General features: G+C 35.6%; 1 protein-coding gene across 6 annotated transcripts in view; it reads right to left on the bottom strand.

Annotated features, from left to right (window-relative positions):
• OXR1 (oxidation resistance 1) overlaps positions 1–17,373 on the bottom strand; it is a 439,622-nt gene that overhangs the window by 397,238 nt on the left and 25,011 nt on the right. The gene's annotated exons all lie outside the window — the stretch shown is intronic.

The raw sequence follows: 17,373 nt of genomic DNA, 5'->3' as shown, positions 1-17,373 counted from the left end.
TTTATAAAGGGTTTTGAGAAATATGTTTTGTGATTCTTCTTTAGTTCATGTCAAGGTTTGAAAATAATATATATACTAAAAAGGGGTTTTCTGAACTACTCTATATACCTCTTGTTTCCAGTTGTGTTCATTCGGATTTATTCTTTGTGGAATTACGGGGCAGGGTTACATTAGGCAGAGATTCAAAGGGAATCTGACAAATGGAATCCGGAGTCCTTTCTCCACACCTACCACCCAGGCTTTGGGAACTTCAGCTCCCCTTCAGGGAAAGCAGAAAAATAACAGTTGTATATGTAATAAATGATACTTTCTGCTACCTACACATGTTTTCTACTGCATTTCTTTGATTCCAAGTTGCCACTGATTATAAGCCTCACTTGTGAATTAGTGAACAGCTTTTCGGAACATTGCTGAATTAAATGAGTCAAAACATTAGTCTTAGGATCAAGAAAAAAATACTTTTGAGGAAATGCTTAGCTAGCTTTAAAGATCTCCAACCATCAATTACTTTGTTAGGAGGATGCCATCCAGTTATAGAAGGTCCTATAGGTAGGTAGATAGATATGTGTGTATATATATACATATATATATACACATATATCTATATATATAGAGATATATCTATATATATATATACACACATACATTCTACACATGTACATCTATCTATATATTATAGAGAGATAGATATGTATATATATATACACACATACATTCTACATATGTACACATATATCCTATATATACATATATATTCATTAAAATAATTTATTTGATATATATAAATTATTAATTCAACAACAAAGTTACTGAATAAATTAATTTCAACAACAAAGCTTTTAAATAGCTTAAGGTAGGGAAAATGGAAAAAAAAATACCACTTATGGGATACTGGCTACTTGCCCTGTGCTATGTGTTTTATATATGTTCTTTCTTTAAAGATTTACTGCAATCCTATGAGACACATTCTACTTTACCCACTTTACACTAAACAAAACTCAGGCTCAGAAGACGTAAAAACAGTAAAATACTTGACCACAATAAGGCAACTAGTATGCGGCAGAACAGCCATTCAAAAAGTCCAACACCCTTTCCATTATAATTCCTCTCCAAGAAATGTCGAATTGACAGGTTTACAAAACACTAACAAAATCGCTGCTAAAATATACTTTTACATACTTAAAGCAATGTGTTTAGAAATGTACCTTTAACATTACTTACCCTCAGTTCTTCAGGAATATTTACTCTCTCATCACTAATACTAACGCCAATGTCTTCCCCAGAGATAATTCTGAACGACTCTACTATTACATTCTAATTAATGTCAACTTTTCAAAAATTCAGTTAAGATCCCATTATTTTCACATAAGTCAAGATACTCTTTCTTTTTTTTTTTTTTTTTTTTTAAAGATTTTATTTATTTATTTCTTTAATGAGACTTAACAACTAATGACTTGCATTCTATTCCTGGCTGTACGTGCCAGGAGGGAGGCAGTGAGGAACTTGAGTGAAGGCAGGCTGGCCTGGCTCTGAGTCACGGCTCCACTAGCCTCCAAGGGACCCTGGACCAGTTATGGAGCTTCTTTAAGACACAATGTCATCGGCATTTATGAGTTCATGTTCTACAAATTCTTAGTTTGTAGTCCATGGCCTAGCACAGAGTAAGCCTACTTCATTCCCTCCATAAATACTTCAAATGTTACTGAGGTACAGAGCCTATCAAAGGGAACTGGAAATTTCAGTGCATTAAACTGTAGCTTGGGCAGTGAGGACAGTGCACTCACTGTGTTTCATACAGAGAAGCAATTAAAACTAATTTTAGACTCAGGCATATAATATTCAGCCCCGTCGCTAATTAACATATCAAATATTGCCTTCCCTCTGGGATTGGAGGAACACTGGTGAAAACTGCGTAACAGTCACAACATGCGCCTTTTAGAGATCACATCTTGATCAAAACACTCAAGAACTGTGGCAAAACTTCAGTTTGCAACAAATGAGAAATACCTAAAAAGGTGTTTCCCAGAATTTGTTCCACAGACACTAACCTCTAAAAGAAAAAGATCTCCCCGTAATTTCAATTTCGTGTAAAATATTCCCTTCTGGTGATGATCATGTGCTCTGTGACCATCTGCAGTAAGGAAGCCTATTTTACTTTATTTACAGATTTATAATTACCCGAATTCACATGATCACAGATTTCTTTTTCTTCACATAACATCTATTAAAATAAGTTCTATGGAAACATAGCCTAGGATTCAACATCCTCTTTAAATCGCCACCAAAAGGTGCATTAAAAAAAAAAAAAAATCTCTTCTTTAATCTCTAGTCAAAGTAATGGCATTATGAATCTCCTCTTCGGTTTTCAGAAAAATTGTGCTACAGAGGCATGACGGCATGTTAAAATTTCAACTAATTTTGTGCTGAGGGCTGCAGGATGAGAACGGCATACGCTACCTACATGAACTGTTTAAGTTCCATAAAAAGCTGTATGATCTGTATGATTTATTTATTTATTTATTTATTTCTGGCAATGGATTCCTGCTACAGAAATAATGTATCTTTAGGCTATAATACGTCTGGAAGAATTCATTTTTGTCCTAGCAAGAGGGAGCAAAAAACACATTGGACTCGGGATTCTTCCTCATCACAAAATAGCAACATGTATATCACAACTGATAACTCTGCTTATTGTAAGGAAGAAAAAAAAGCTCTTCCACGGTAAAACAGGTGTCAGCTTACTGGCCACCAGTTTAGGAAAGTCTCATTAAATTCAAAACATCCAAATGAAAATCAAATAACCATGGCAAATAGCGGGCCTCATTTGCATGTTTCTAAAATCTACTGCAAGATAGAATATGCTGTACCCTAATTATATTGGTTTCTAGTGAATTTAAAATTAAAATTAGAACTTTCTCATTTAAAAAAAAAAGTGTATGTACTTAGGGAATTTTAAAAGTTCTAAGAATGAAACTATAACTCTTACAGCATGATTCTAAAGGAATAGTAAATCTCAACCAATCTTTTTTAATTTTTTTTTAAGATTTTATTTATTTACTTGTTAGAGAGAGCACAAGCAGGGGAGCGGCTTAACCGACTGAGCCACTCAGGCATCCCAGTCTTAACCAATCTTGAAGGCAGTCATGATGACAGCAACTACTTTTCAACAAATGAGAGGCCAATATTCTACCATCCTGAAATGATATGTCACACAGCATTATGACTATTTGGAATATTAGGATAAAAAAACACAAATTTTAAAAAATGAAGATTCTCCATATCCTCCTTACATATCACTTGACTTAGTGGTCTTTGATGTTCTTCATGATCACATGTTTCTAATGACCACTTTTCTAAATAAGAAAACACTTCCAACGTACATTCTAGGTAGCTCAAAGGAATGGCTCATCCAAACACGTCTCTTTTCGGTGGCATCTGATTAGATGGCCTGTGCAGATGAACTATAGACATATACCAATGTAGGTACCCTTCATTAAATCTGAGGGGTAATTTTAAGTTCAACTCATTTATAAAGTCATTAGCTGACACAGGACTTCATATTATATAACAAACTACAAAGGTTGCTATATTAAATTAAGCCTTATAACTAGCTTTCAAGAAACTAACATTTTTTATTTTGACAGTTCATAAGTAACCGAGTTCATTGAAGTCCACCAATCTGAGTCACTCAAGTTTGAGAACAACATAGATGGAATGTTTGTGTCCACCCAAAATTCATGTTAAAATATAGTTTCCAATATGATGGCATTTAAAGGTGGAGCCTTTGGGAGGTGATTAGGTCATGAAGGCTCTTATAAAAGAGGCAACATTAGTGCTTTTATTAAAGACATCCAAGATATTTCCTTTACCCCTTCTCTTGTACAGAAACACAGCAAGAAAACATCCATCTATGAAGCAGGAAGTGGTCCCTCACCATACACCAAATCTGCTGGCACCTTGATCTGGGACTTCCCAGCTTCCAGAACTGTGGGAAATTTGTATCTGTTGTTTACAAGACACCCAGTGTATGGTATTCTCTCATAGCAGCCCTAACAGATGAAGAAAGGAAGTTACTTAATAAATGAGGAAGCATGTATAAATATCCAGGGTGATAGTGAACTTCCAGTATGACTTGCAGTGATTCTAGCCTAAATTCATACCCCCGTGCATCCTCTCCTACAATGAATAGAGCTGGATGAGCTATCATTTCTGTAGAAATGAAGTACAGCATCTGAGGCAAGGTCATGGATGACATGTGGCTTCTGCCTTGTCTTCTTGGCTTGCTCACTCTGACAGAAGTCAGGTACCATGTTGTGAGGACACTCAAATGTGGAAAGGCCCAGATGGGGAAGAATGAAGGCCTCTTGCCAACAACTAGCCATTGTGAATGAAACACCTTGGAAGCCACCCGGCATCAAGCCTTCAGATGACTACAGCCCTATCTGGCAAACTGATTCAATCTCTTGGTAAACCTCCAATCAGAGCATCCAGCTAAGCTGCTTCTAAAGCTTTGAGCAGCAAAAGCTGTGTGAAATGATAAATATTTATAGTGTGTTTCAGCCATTAAATTGTGGGGTAGTTTGTTACACCGTAATGGATACTATTAAGTTTTGGGGTGATCTGCTGCATAGTAATGGATAAGTACACCCAACAAAGCAATCCACAGTGTTTTGTAGCTCCTGACGTGTTATATGTCCATTTTATAAATAAGGGGTGTGTGTGTGTGTGTGTGTGTGTGTGTGTGTATTCTAGGTGTAAGGTGTGTATACATATTCTAAATACATGTTCTAGTGGGAAGCACTGAGTAGAGACTTTCAAAGAAGTGGAGCATTTCTTTTCAATGTCATTCACTGTATGATGAGTTACAAAGAGCACACAAATATAAGTTCCAACAGGGCATGGATTTTGCCCGTTTTATTCTCTACTGTATCCTCAAGACCTGGAATAGTGCCTGGATTACACTGGGTGCTTAATAATTAGTAGATGGATGAATGTATGCACAGTAGGGAGGGCATCTCCCAAGTAACTTGCATTAATTACACTCTTTGCTTTGGAGTGCTTCCTGATATTATAGAAAGGAACACCAGAGAGGAAAAGGAGTATTTGCTTTGCCACGTCTGCTTGAAAGACACAATCTGCACTGTTACAAATGTTCTCCTAAGCCTTCTTCCTTCTTCTGGTTACAAAGGACCCTCCACTCAAACTGAAGCTGGCTTTAGGCTGAACTAACACCGATTGCAGCTGTTTATCTTCATGCACTCAGGGTAGAGTTTGGTAACACGTGATTGCTAAGGACTACACAGAAAGCAAAAGAGGGCAGAGAAGGAATATATACTCAAGACTGACTCCGTTCAAGAGTACATTGAAATGATATGAAATCCAATCATTTCAACCTCTTAAAATCTGTAAGACTCCCAGTTAAACAAGTTGGCCTCTACTCCCTCTTATAAGAAAACACAAGTAATCATAAAATGTATTTTAAAAGGAATAAACCCAGAACTACAATAACCATAGAAAGGGAGATAATGACAGAGAGAGGAGTGGAGGAGGTAGAGACAGAGCATAAATCCAGAATGCTAGAAGGCAGAATAATGGGAGCAAACTGACTTTGGGCAGAGAAAGCTGAAAGTCCAATGCCAAGAAGGGGTAAAAGAAGGACTAAGAGTCAAGAAACAAGCAAATTAACTGGCAGAAATCAGAAAAAGACGGGAATAGGGTGCATCTTGTATTCCTGAGGGTAGTGGCAAAGGTGAACCTAAGAAGAACGGCTGACTGAGCATCTAAGAAGCACAGAGGCCCTTTGGTCCAATCGTCCAACCTCAGCAACCAGATGACTGCAACTCCTCCACCTACACAGGGGACTTACTGTTCTGTTTCCTGAGAAGGTGAATCAAATTATAAAAGATCCCAGAGTGAGGTAACTGCTAAGAGTGTCATAAAACAGGAAATAAGTAAATGTCCAGTCAATGTCTATGTCCTCGAAAGTAATCCCCCTGCCCTATCACACACTCCAGCCACCCTTCCCCAGTTAGTTCTAAGAATGAGGGCAGCTTAGGGGGAAGGACTTGTGATTATTCCTCTGTGAGCAAATTGGCAAACAAGATAAAACACCTACAGTCAGTAGTAATTTGGTATAGAATCTACAGATGTAGATGTAGACAGATACATAGAGACACAGAGTTTGGTGTGCATATGTCAAATGAAATGATCAAAAATGAAAAAGTGAACAGGGAAGTCAAGTTCTACCCATAATTAACAGGTAGACAATAGGACTCTAAATGCTTTATCTGCAAATATGAATAGACAATCAAGATAAGGAAACAAGGAAGAAGGAAAACTGCAGAGAACAACAGAAGACAGACAAACATGAAACAAGTACAGGATATTACATAAAATTTGAAAATTAATGATAAGAACAGAAATAATACATTCAGTAAAGAAGAGGAAAGAAAGAATTGAAGAAATTTCACAAAGTAGAACAAAAAAAAATGGAAATTAAAGAGGAATAAGAAAATTAGAAGACCTACCAAGTTGGTCTAATATCTATATTACAGAAGCTCCAGAAATGTAAAACAGAAAACCAAGAGAATAAAAGAAAATGTTTCAGAAAATATACTAGAACATAAGTTACCAGATAGAAAGGAACTACTAAGTATTTCACATAATGAATAAAAAAAAAAAAAAGATTCAACCTAAAGTACATCAATGTAAAATTTCAGAACACTGGGTGAAAAGAGAAATCTCTAAAAACTTTAATAAAAGGAAACTAAAAACACTAGAAAGCAAGCCAAAGCCAAAATATTAGGTAAAAGGATAGCATCATACTTCTCAATAGCACCTGAGTGCTAAAAGAAAATAGAGAAATGCCTTTAAAATCTGGAGGTGGGGGAGTATTTTTAATCTATATTTCTAAACTCATTCAGACTTCAACCAAATGTGAAATTAGAATAGAGACATTTTTAGACTATATAATATCTCAAAAATGTACCTTCAATTATGTCATCTTTCTCTGGAAGTTATAAGAGAATGTGTCTCCCTAAAATGAGAAGAAAAGCTAAGACATAGGAAGACCTGAGATCAGATGGAAGGAAATACAAAACGAGAGAGAAGCAGAGGGAATTCGGGGATGACAATGAAGGGAAATTAGGTACGACAAATGGTAGCAGAATTACAGAACTGAATCAGATCAGAACATGAGGATAGACAGATGTAACACAGCTGCATGAGGGCTATCTCTAAGTAAACAAAAATAAAAATAAAAACATGGTGCGTTTAGAATGAATGACAATGCAAAGACAGAAAAGAGAAAATGCATTCCTTTTCTCTTTCTGTCCAGAAAAACACCATTATTACAGAAAGTAATCAACAATGAATAACATATTCATGGTCATAATTTTATTATTAAATATTGATTTCACTGAAAAGTGACATAACCAATTGAAATAATGGAGGAAAATACATTTTAAAAATTATCCCTTTTATAATCAGAAATCTGAAGACATTACACAAATGTGAAGAAATTAAGGTATTTAGAAACAGCTAAATCTGAGAACAAAGCAGCTTAAAGTGTTGAAAGTAGCTGCCCTAAGGAATAAAAATAAGAATAGGGAGGTGAAGAGAAGGGACATTTTGTTACAGACCCTATAACTTAACAGACCCTATAACCCTGAAACTACCAACCTTTACGCTAGACATACATGTTAATTGTTTAAAAAGATTTTAGGTTTAAAAGATCAAACCTAACTTAATTGACTATCCCAAAAAGTATATAAATATTATACTTAATAAGACATGAGAAACCTTCATCCACATATGGGTACAACAGGAAAAAAATAAATTGCATTTCCCAAAGGAAAAATACTTTCCTCCATAAGAATGGGAAATTCAATTTCTTCACCGTCCCTCTGACATAAAAGTCTTCAACAACAAACTTCCCATATTAATACAATCCAGATAGAGTTGTAAAATCTAACTAATAAAAAAACTAAACAAATGAGATTTGAAATGGGTCCATCAAGAAGGGATATAACTACCTCATGTATCCTGGAGTATATTCCCGCTACTTCGACTACATAAACATGTATGTTTATACATACATATATACATACATATACATACATACATACATACATACATACATATACACACATACACAAGGACACAAAAATTATTTAAAATTTGAATGTAGGATCCAGAAATATAATTTTTCTGACTGCCACAGAATTGATTTTTTTCTGAAAGTGTTTTGCTCAATATAAGAATTTCAACTTAACTTGTAGATCTGTAAATTTCAGATAGATCATTTAGGAGTATTACTCTGAATAAAAAAATGGAGCTAAACATTTCCATGACTTGGTAGATTTTAGAAAAGCACACATTCTAAACTTTGAAGGTTTTAGTTCCAGAGGTTGCACATCATTTGTTTTCCAATTAAGTATATGGACTTTCTTGATAACAAACCCAGTAAATTTTAGGAAAGAATACATTATAGAAAAACTAGGGATTTCATAAGTACATCTATATCACCCACAAAATAGCTATGTTTACAAATAGATTAAGAATAGGTTTTACAACAGAAACAAAAATTGCATTATTTTCTTTAATGAAAAAATCTCTTTCATGTATTATAAATAATTACTTCCTGTTGTCAGAGTTCTAACTAAAGCTTCTCAGAGTGGTATAACTGAAATCACACATAGTATCAAACTGAGAAATATCTGTGTTTTTCTTTGTCAATACTTTATAAATAGTAAGAGTAATAAGCAGGTAAATACTGAGTATTTTCCTATGTCAATATATACATTTAGCTGCCTTTAACCTGCATTTATCTAGAACTCTTAGTACTACACAGTATTTTATAAGAGAGTCTCTACATGCATTCTAGTATTACTTAAAAAGGATATTTTACAGCATGACAGGCACATACTCTCACCCTAACCCACAGCCTACTCCTATCTCCCAACCCTAACCCCAACATTCTGGAAAAGTCTCTGAACTACATGATATCAATCACATACCCTCACCCTAAACCTAACCCCAGGCCAAAAAACATGGATTCCTGAACACATGGTAAGAAAAGATGAGAAGCATCCTAGCAATTCTAGAGAAGACCTAAAACATTGAAGAACTGGTAATGTTTCTGAAAACAGCTGTGACTATAGAGATATAAACAGACAGAACAACTGAGTACCTATATAAAGAGTATTTGGAGCCTCAAATCCTGTTTGCCTTAGCACAGTAGATGGCTGCCCTATCTATTCCCATACCAGAAGTCCAGGATTTTACCATCCCGAAAGGTTTCTGAACTGCAAGACACCATGCACATAACCAACTCGTTAAGTCTAACCATAACTTTAACCCTAAACACTTAACCCTTAACACTAACCCTTTCTCCAATCTTCACCCTCTGAAGAGGTCTCTGTACTGCAGGTTTCCAGGCACATACCTTCCCCCTGACCCTAACCCTCACCCTAATGCTGACCCTAGATGTGAGAAAGTGGGTTCCTGAACATACAATAAGAAAAGCTGAGAAGCAGCCTACTTCTTCTACAGAAGATCCCAAACATTTAAGAATTGGTAATATTTCTGAGAATGGGTATGAAGGAAGAGATTAAAAAAAAAAAAAAGGACAATCAAATATTTATCTGAAGAGTATTTAGAGTCCTAAATCCCTTCCTTGCCTCAGCTCTGTGGATTACTGCCACGTCAGTTCTCACCACAGCAGAAGTCGAGGGTCTTATTCTCTGGTGAAGTCTCCAAACTGGCGGATGCCAGGCACATACTCTAACTCTAACCCTAACCCTAGCCCTAACACTAACCCTAAACCTAATCCCTGGAGAGGTCACCAAACTGTAGCTAACGAGGCATATACTCCATGCTGGCAATAACACCAACCCGACGACTTACCTTGGCCTTAACCCCAAGTAGGTGGGGAAAAAAGAAAAAAGAAAATATTTAGTGTATATGTGCCATGGAATATTACTCGGCCATAAAAAAAGAATGAAATCTTGCCATTTGCAAGGACATGGATAGAGCTCGAGAGTATTATGCTAAGCAAAGAAGGCAGTCACAGAAAGAAAAATGTCCTATGATTTTATTCATATGTGGAATTTAAGAAATAAAACAAGAGCAAAGAAAAAAAGAAAGAGAGAGAGGCAAACCTGGAAGCTGAATCTCAACTCTAGAGAACTGATGGTTACCAGAGGTGAGATGGATGGGGGGAATGGGTGAAATAGGTGATAGGAATTAAGGAGGGCACAGGCTGTGATGAGCATAGGGTGCTGTATTAAAGTGTCGAATCAGACACCTGGGGGTGGCTCAGCTGGTTAAGCAACTGCCTTCGGCTCAGGTCGTAATCCCCGAGTCCAGGATCGAGTCCTGCATGGGGCTCCAGTTCCGCATCGGGCTCCCAGCTCCACAGGGAGTCTGCTTCTCCCTTTGACCTTCTCCCCTCTCATGCTCTCTCCCACTGCCTCTCTCTCAAATAAAAATCTTTAAAGACATAAATAAAAAATAAAGTGTCAAATCACTATACTGCACACCTGAAACTAATATTACACGGTACGTTAACTGGAATTTAAATAAACATGCAGAAAAAAATAAGGCAGCTCTTTCAGGCATTAATCTATTATTATTAATTAGATTAATTAATAATATTATTAATATATCGTTATTAGATTATGTAAAAGATCCTTATGTATTCACCTGTAGCTTCTTTCTTTTTGGTTTTGGTCTAATTAAAAAGCAGTTAACAGGGAGGAAACTGCTAATACACAGAGCTGGCAAGGAATTCTTGGATCCTTCTAGGTCTGACTTGTATTTCTGACCTATTACTGGAATAGACACCACTCATTTTCTGGAGGTGGACTTTGATAATCACTGCCTTGATTCTATATGCTCAGAAATCTCATTCTAAGAATTTGCCCCAATGGGCAAATTGAAAGCGGCCCACAGACAGCAGGAAAACACTCACAAGTCAACATGTACATCATTTCTTAAATTCATGCCACTATTCTAACAATTCAAACTGTTCCTTCATTTGAAATGTATCGCTGGGACTCAACCAAACCCCCACGCCACTGTGCTCCCTGCTGAGGATGCAAACTTCTCAAGGACACATATATGGTCCCTGCCATTACATTTTCACATTCCTGTGGGAGAAGCTTACATTCCTGTGAGAGATACATATGGAGAAAAAGGGAGAGGATGCATAACAGGACAAAAAATCCTGGAGTCCTGGAGTCCCCCCCAAAAAAAACCAAGCACGAGACCTAAGAAGTCTGAGCCACAAATGTTGTAGAAAGAGTGCTCGACACTCAGTGAACCACATGTTCAAGAGCCCAGAATGAAATAGACTAAGATGCATTCCGGAAACCAGAAGATTATGGATGAATGTGGAATGCGGGGGCAGGGGAAAGGGTGACAAATGATGTAGCTGGAAAGGTCGGTGGGTGCCAATCCATGAAATATAAAGGTTTTTGAGTCTTATCTTAAGGGCAATAAAGAAATTGTGATGTCTTTTAAATTTTATTCTCATCGAAGTGCTATTTATACACAATTACATATTTGACTGATGGGTAAGCTTGTTTGAGAAGCAATGATCAAGGGCACCCACACCTTCTTCCCCAGTACTATTCCAAGGAGCAACCTCTTCTACCCAGTTCTTCTTTTAGGCCACTTGATGGCCCTCAATTCCAAATAAAATGCTGATGTCTTGATGACTCAAGCTATTTATTTTTCCTTTCCACAATTTTTGGCAATCATATTATTTTTACAAATTTAAATACAGAATCAGTATCCCCTTGTCCTGCTTGTAAGATAAATCTATGAATGCTTCTACATCTCCCTCTATCTTCACATTCCTTTTTACATCTCTCCCCTCTGGCTACCTAACTTTTTTTTTTTTTAAGTATTATTGCAATCTCATGAACATCTACATTCTAATATGAAAATCAGCATAAAATTTACACAGACTGAAATGTACAGACACTAAGTGTACAACTGCATATGTGTTAGCCAATGTGCACAGTACTATAACCGACATGCCAATCAAGATATAGAACCTCTCCATTTTCCTGGAAAGTTCTGTCACTTCCCCTCACTGTGTAGTCAATTCTCAACCCCCACAGACAACCCCTCTTCTGATTTGCTATCACCCAGATCAAATCTACCTATTTCAGAAAATTCATAAAAGTGGAATCATATAAATTGTACTACTCTTTCACTTAATACGAAGTTGTTAGAGACATCCATGTTTATATATGTATCAGAACTTTATTAAAAAAAAGAACTTCATTTTTCCTACATTGCTAAATAGTATTCTCTTGTATAAACATATAACAATTTGTCCATTCTGTTGTGGTTTTTTCCCAGTTTTCAGCTATTTAACTTAATGTAAGCATGTCTAACTTTCTACTTGTTCTGAATAAATGCCTTGAATTAGTTATAGGCTAGGATGATAAATAAGACCAAGTGATAATAGATTCCCACAGCTCTAAATTCCCATTTATTATGATAAGAATTAAAAAATTATTATCATCAATGCTTTGTGAATCCAAAACTGTTGAATTTCACTTGAAGATTAAATCTGAACAATTATGTCTAATATTGCAATTTAAGAGTCATCAAGAAAATTACTCCTTTGGTATCACCAAAGGAAAAACCTCTAGTACAAGGAAATTTTCAAAACCAACTGTGTAACAGTATCCATAGTTCTTCAAAATCTAGAGAATCCTATTCACACTGCATTTAATGGGAAAAAAGAGCTTTGAAGGTATGGTGAGAAATGCACGAAGAAAGTAGCCTAAAAAAGTAAAAAATAACCCACTTTGCTTCCTAAAAATTTAAGCCCATCGGAAAATCTCTTACATACCTCTCCTGAGGCATTTAAGTAGCTTAGCAAAGAATCTTCTAGTTTTTGCTCTACAATACAAACTATAGCTTTGTGTTAGAAAAAGCAAATAAAAAAACCTCTCTATCCCAGTTATAGGTGGGAACAAAACAGAAGGAAGGCCCAGTGCACAAGTTATACAATACTGATGGAACAAAAATAAAAAGCAGAGAATCAATCTTAGACACAAACACTGCTAAGAACAGATATTGGGGGACACCTGGGTGGCTCAGGGGGTTAAGCCTCTGCCTTCAGCTCAAGTCATGATCCCAGGATCCTGGAACTAAGCCCCCATCATCGGGCTCCTGGCTCAGCAGGAAGCCTGCTTCTCCCTCTCCTACTCCCCTTGCTTGCATTCCCTCTCTAGCTGTCTCTCTGTCAAATAAATAAATAAAATCTTAAAAAAAAAAAAAGAATAAATATTGGACCTAGAGAAAACCAAGGGGTACACTGGCTGATGAAAAAAACATGAGTCAGTCACAGAAGAAAATAACGGATGAGTGGCTGGGGATGTTTGAAGGCAAAAGGGAATTTGGGAAATTACTATCCACACAGCCAAACAAATAATTAAATATTATTTTAATCTAATTTTCTCAAGCTAATATAAATAAATCAAAGATAATTTTTATTATAGTGAAAAATGAACTATTAGCAAAGTCATAAAAAATTATTTAAATCTCCTAAACTAATTTAAACTTATTTAATTGGAGCATGTTCCCTAGCCAGAGCTCTTAACACTTAAAAGTATATTTGCTAAATCTACTCTTGAAAGTAACACTGAAAGCACGTACTTTCACACATGATGAATCTTAATCTGGAAATATGTTATCAACTCTTTTGGTTATCTTTTCATAAAATATATTTTGAGATTATGGAAAATGTTTAAGGTAACACAAATTTTAGTACCAGAAAAAGGGAATAAACATAGAAGAACAATTATTAAAATACAATTAATTGGGGCGCCTGGGTGGCTTGGAAGGTTAAACCTCTGCCTTCGGCTCAGGTCATGATTCCAAGGTCCTGGAATGGAGTCCCATATCGGGCTCCCTGCTCAGCAGGAAGCCTGCTTCTCCCTTTCCCACTCCCCCTGCTTGTATTCCCTCTATCGATGTGTCTTTCTCTGTCAAATAAATAAATAAAATCTTTAAAAAATATACAATTAATTAAAGAAGTGACTGCATGGGAAAGGAAACAGTGTAACACCTTCAACTATAATACGATTTTTTTCTATAAACAGTTTTATCTCAGCCTAACCAGAAATTTCTTCTCATTCGAAAGGCAAAAGCACAAAATCTCTGAACCTAGTTTTATTCTTTCCTTTATAAAATTTTATATCACTTAAAATGGCATATAGTAAGTGGAGTAATTCTGGCATAGATTATTATACTTTTATCTCAGTCCAAAACAAACACATAAAAAAGTTCAACTAGGCATGTGGGCTTCTATCTATATATTAGCTGCATTATTGGCTACTGTCAATTACCTTGTGATCATTCCAGCCAACTGATGCTAATTAACAGTGAAGCTAAAGTTCCTTTGAGTCAAATATATAACCTGCCAAGAAATTTTCCCCCAAATAAAGACCCGAGTTGTCCATACAGTAGCTACTAGCCACATGTGGCTACTAAGTACTTGGAAAGAGGCTAGTGCAACAGAGGAGCTGAATATTTTTAATTGAATTGAAATAGGCTAGAAGTATAAAATACACACTGGATTTTGAAGACTGAGAATAAGAAATGCTAAAGAGCTCATTGATACTTTCTCATAATCCTTACAAATTGAAATGATTTTTTGGGGGGGCACATTGGGCTAAATAAAATGTATTATTAAAATAATTTCAGGGCACGGGGATAGCTCAGTTAAGCGTCTAACTCTTGATTTCAGCTCAGGTCACGATCTCAGGGTTGTGTGATAAGGTCGTGCTCTGAGCAGGATGGGGAGCCTGGTTAAGATTTTCTGTCTCCCTCTCCCTCTACACCCTCCCCCAAATGCACACAAGCATGTGCACACACTCTCTCTCAGTAAATAAATAAATACATAAATGCAATAATTTCACCTGTTTCTTTCTTAAATGTTGCAACTAAAAATTTAAAATTATGTTGTGGCCCATGTTGCATTTTTCATAGACAGTTCTTGTTTAGACTCCTTGGAAGAAAATAAAAACTGAGTACCTGGTTCTGATAGGTTTTAAAAGCTATGCATTTGTTTGACTTTATTCAAATTAAAATGCACAACAATTAAGCTTAAAATTGGGGAGGACTAACAGGTTGGTTCTGACACTTTATTAATTAGGTGTAATTCCAAGCTTAGACTTCATAGACATCAGGAAAAATCAAATTCAAAACACTTAGAATGTGTCTTCAAACAAAAACACATAGACTATAAAATGGAAAGAATCCAGTTGTTCAACTTTAAAAATATATATAGGAAATATTTAGGAATGTAGATGATAAGGCAAAATTCTGGGCTAGCAAACCAGTTCAGTTATCATTTAGAGATTAGAAAGAAATTAAATTACAGCATAGGAACAAACTAAATTACAGAGGATTTGATTTAAAACAACTCTAGTATTCCAATACTCTTTCCAGCAGAAAGAGTTGACTAAATCCACGTTCTTGAAAAAGTAATTACAAATAATATATACTGATGGAGACAAACAATTGTATTTAATGAAACATAAGGTATTTTCATATAGAATTTTTTTTACACTTTTAGATAAGTAAATAATAATTTGCACAGCTAAAAAAGAGAGGCAAATAATGCAATTTTATCTTAGTAACCGTACAAAGATAAGTGAAATGCATTCTAGTATTAAGGCACTAACAAATATTAGAATTTTGGAAGGTGAAACACATAATCAAGGACATTTACCTGACACGTACTGGAAGGGAAATCACACCAATTTTAAAATATTTTGCTAAAATTTTAATTAAAACAAGTATATGTATTACAAATATTTTATCCCAAAATATGTAAATTGTTCTACTTAATAGATATTTGTATTTTTGAACTTGTGAAACATAAATCCTAAAAATAACAACAGTGACTGTGAATTCTGCTTTTTAATATATTTGGTAGGTTTACCTCAACGACTCAATGAAGTAATATACACAAACCTGCACGTTTATGGCAGAATCAGCATCCAATAAAGTGTATTTTTCCCAATAAATGTGACGTGTATACATTAAAAACAAAGGCAAATTCAGCCAAATAAATATAGAAAAATTAAACAACTTATTCAGGACTTTCCTTTTCATTTACATAATTTTAAAAAGACAGCTGTGCATTCTGTTTTCTTTCTTCTCTCAAAATATTCAAACCATAGCTTTTCTTCTCCCACATGAATTAACTGCCATACTTAGGTCATAATTCCTAGATGATTCTCATTTTTTTTTTAAGGTATAGGCTCATCCTTCACTATGAAATGTATTAAACTTAATATTATGGAAAAGCAAACTTCTGAATTCAAATATAGCGGGAAGCTCTTCTGACCAAAGAATGATTCCAGAATTTGGGGCAAAGAAGACAATAAAATTGACAAAAGTTGAAGGTATCCACGAACTCTTTATAAAGTTATGATGTCAGTACTTTCATATGACCTCCATCTCGCTATATATAAGTAGGTCCTTGTTTGGTTATTTCTTATCCCTATTATCAGTAACTTTACAAAATTTATTTACATCTGTTTTGCTTTTAATTTTTTCATGTGATAGAGGCTTTTGTTCTCTCTTCAAAGGAAAATACGGCCAAAATGACATTCTTATTTCTGATTCCTCACAGGAAGTATTTTTACTTGAAATACAAACAAGTTACGTTAAATAACTGAGGCATTTACTGAGTCCTTAAAATAAGGGTCAACATTTTTATATATTCTCATATAACTCTTAGGATATCTCTGCAAGTCTTTTTTTTTTTTTTTAAGATTTTTATTTATTTATTTGACAGAGGGAGAGAGATCACAAGCAGGCAGAGAGAGAGAGAAGGAAGCAGGCTCCCTGCTGAGCAGAGAGCCCGATGCGGGGCTCGATCCCAGGACCCTGAGATCATGACCTGAGCTGAAGGCAGCGCGATTTAACCCACTGAGCCACCCAGGAGCCCCTCTCTGCAAGTCTTGAAGCATTTCTGAGGAGGTTACTATTATTCATGCACCTTTTTAACACTTAAGGAAATTAAAGTTCAAAGAGGTTATTACTTAACTTATCCCAAAACATATAGACTCCGTATTCCTTAGATTCTAAGATGGGTCTTCTCTACATTGATGCATTCCTGAAACCAGAATCCTACTTACAATCAGTGGTGTCTTCATTTGATGAAGTTCAGTCAGTAATGAGGATTATGGGAGGGATTTGGACTTTGATTTGTCCGAGGCAAAACCCTCTGTTCCCCTACAGAATGGCATTACAACAGCGTACATTACAACACTGTAAATTTCAAAGGCTGACCACATTTTTATTTTCCTACTGAGCACTGAAATCAACCCACTG

This window comes from Mustela nigripes, chromosome 3 (genome assembly GCF_022355385.1).
Source record: "Mustela nigripes isolate SB6536 chromosome 3, MUSNIG.SB6536, whole genome shotgun sequence".
NCBI lineage: Eukaryota > Metazoa > Chordata > Mammalia > Carnivora > Mustelidae > Mustela > Mustela nigripes.
Note: the sequence above shows the minus strand (reverse complement) of the source record. Positions and strands in the feature narration are given on the sequence as shown.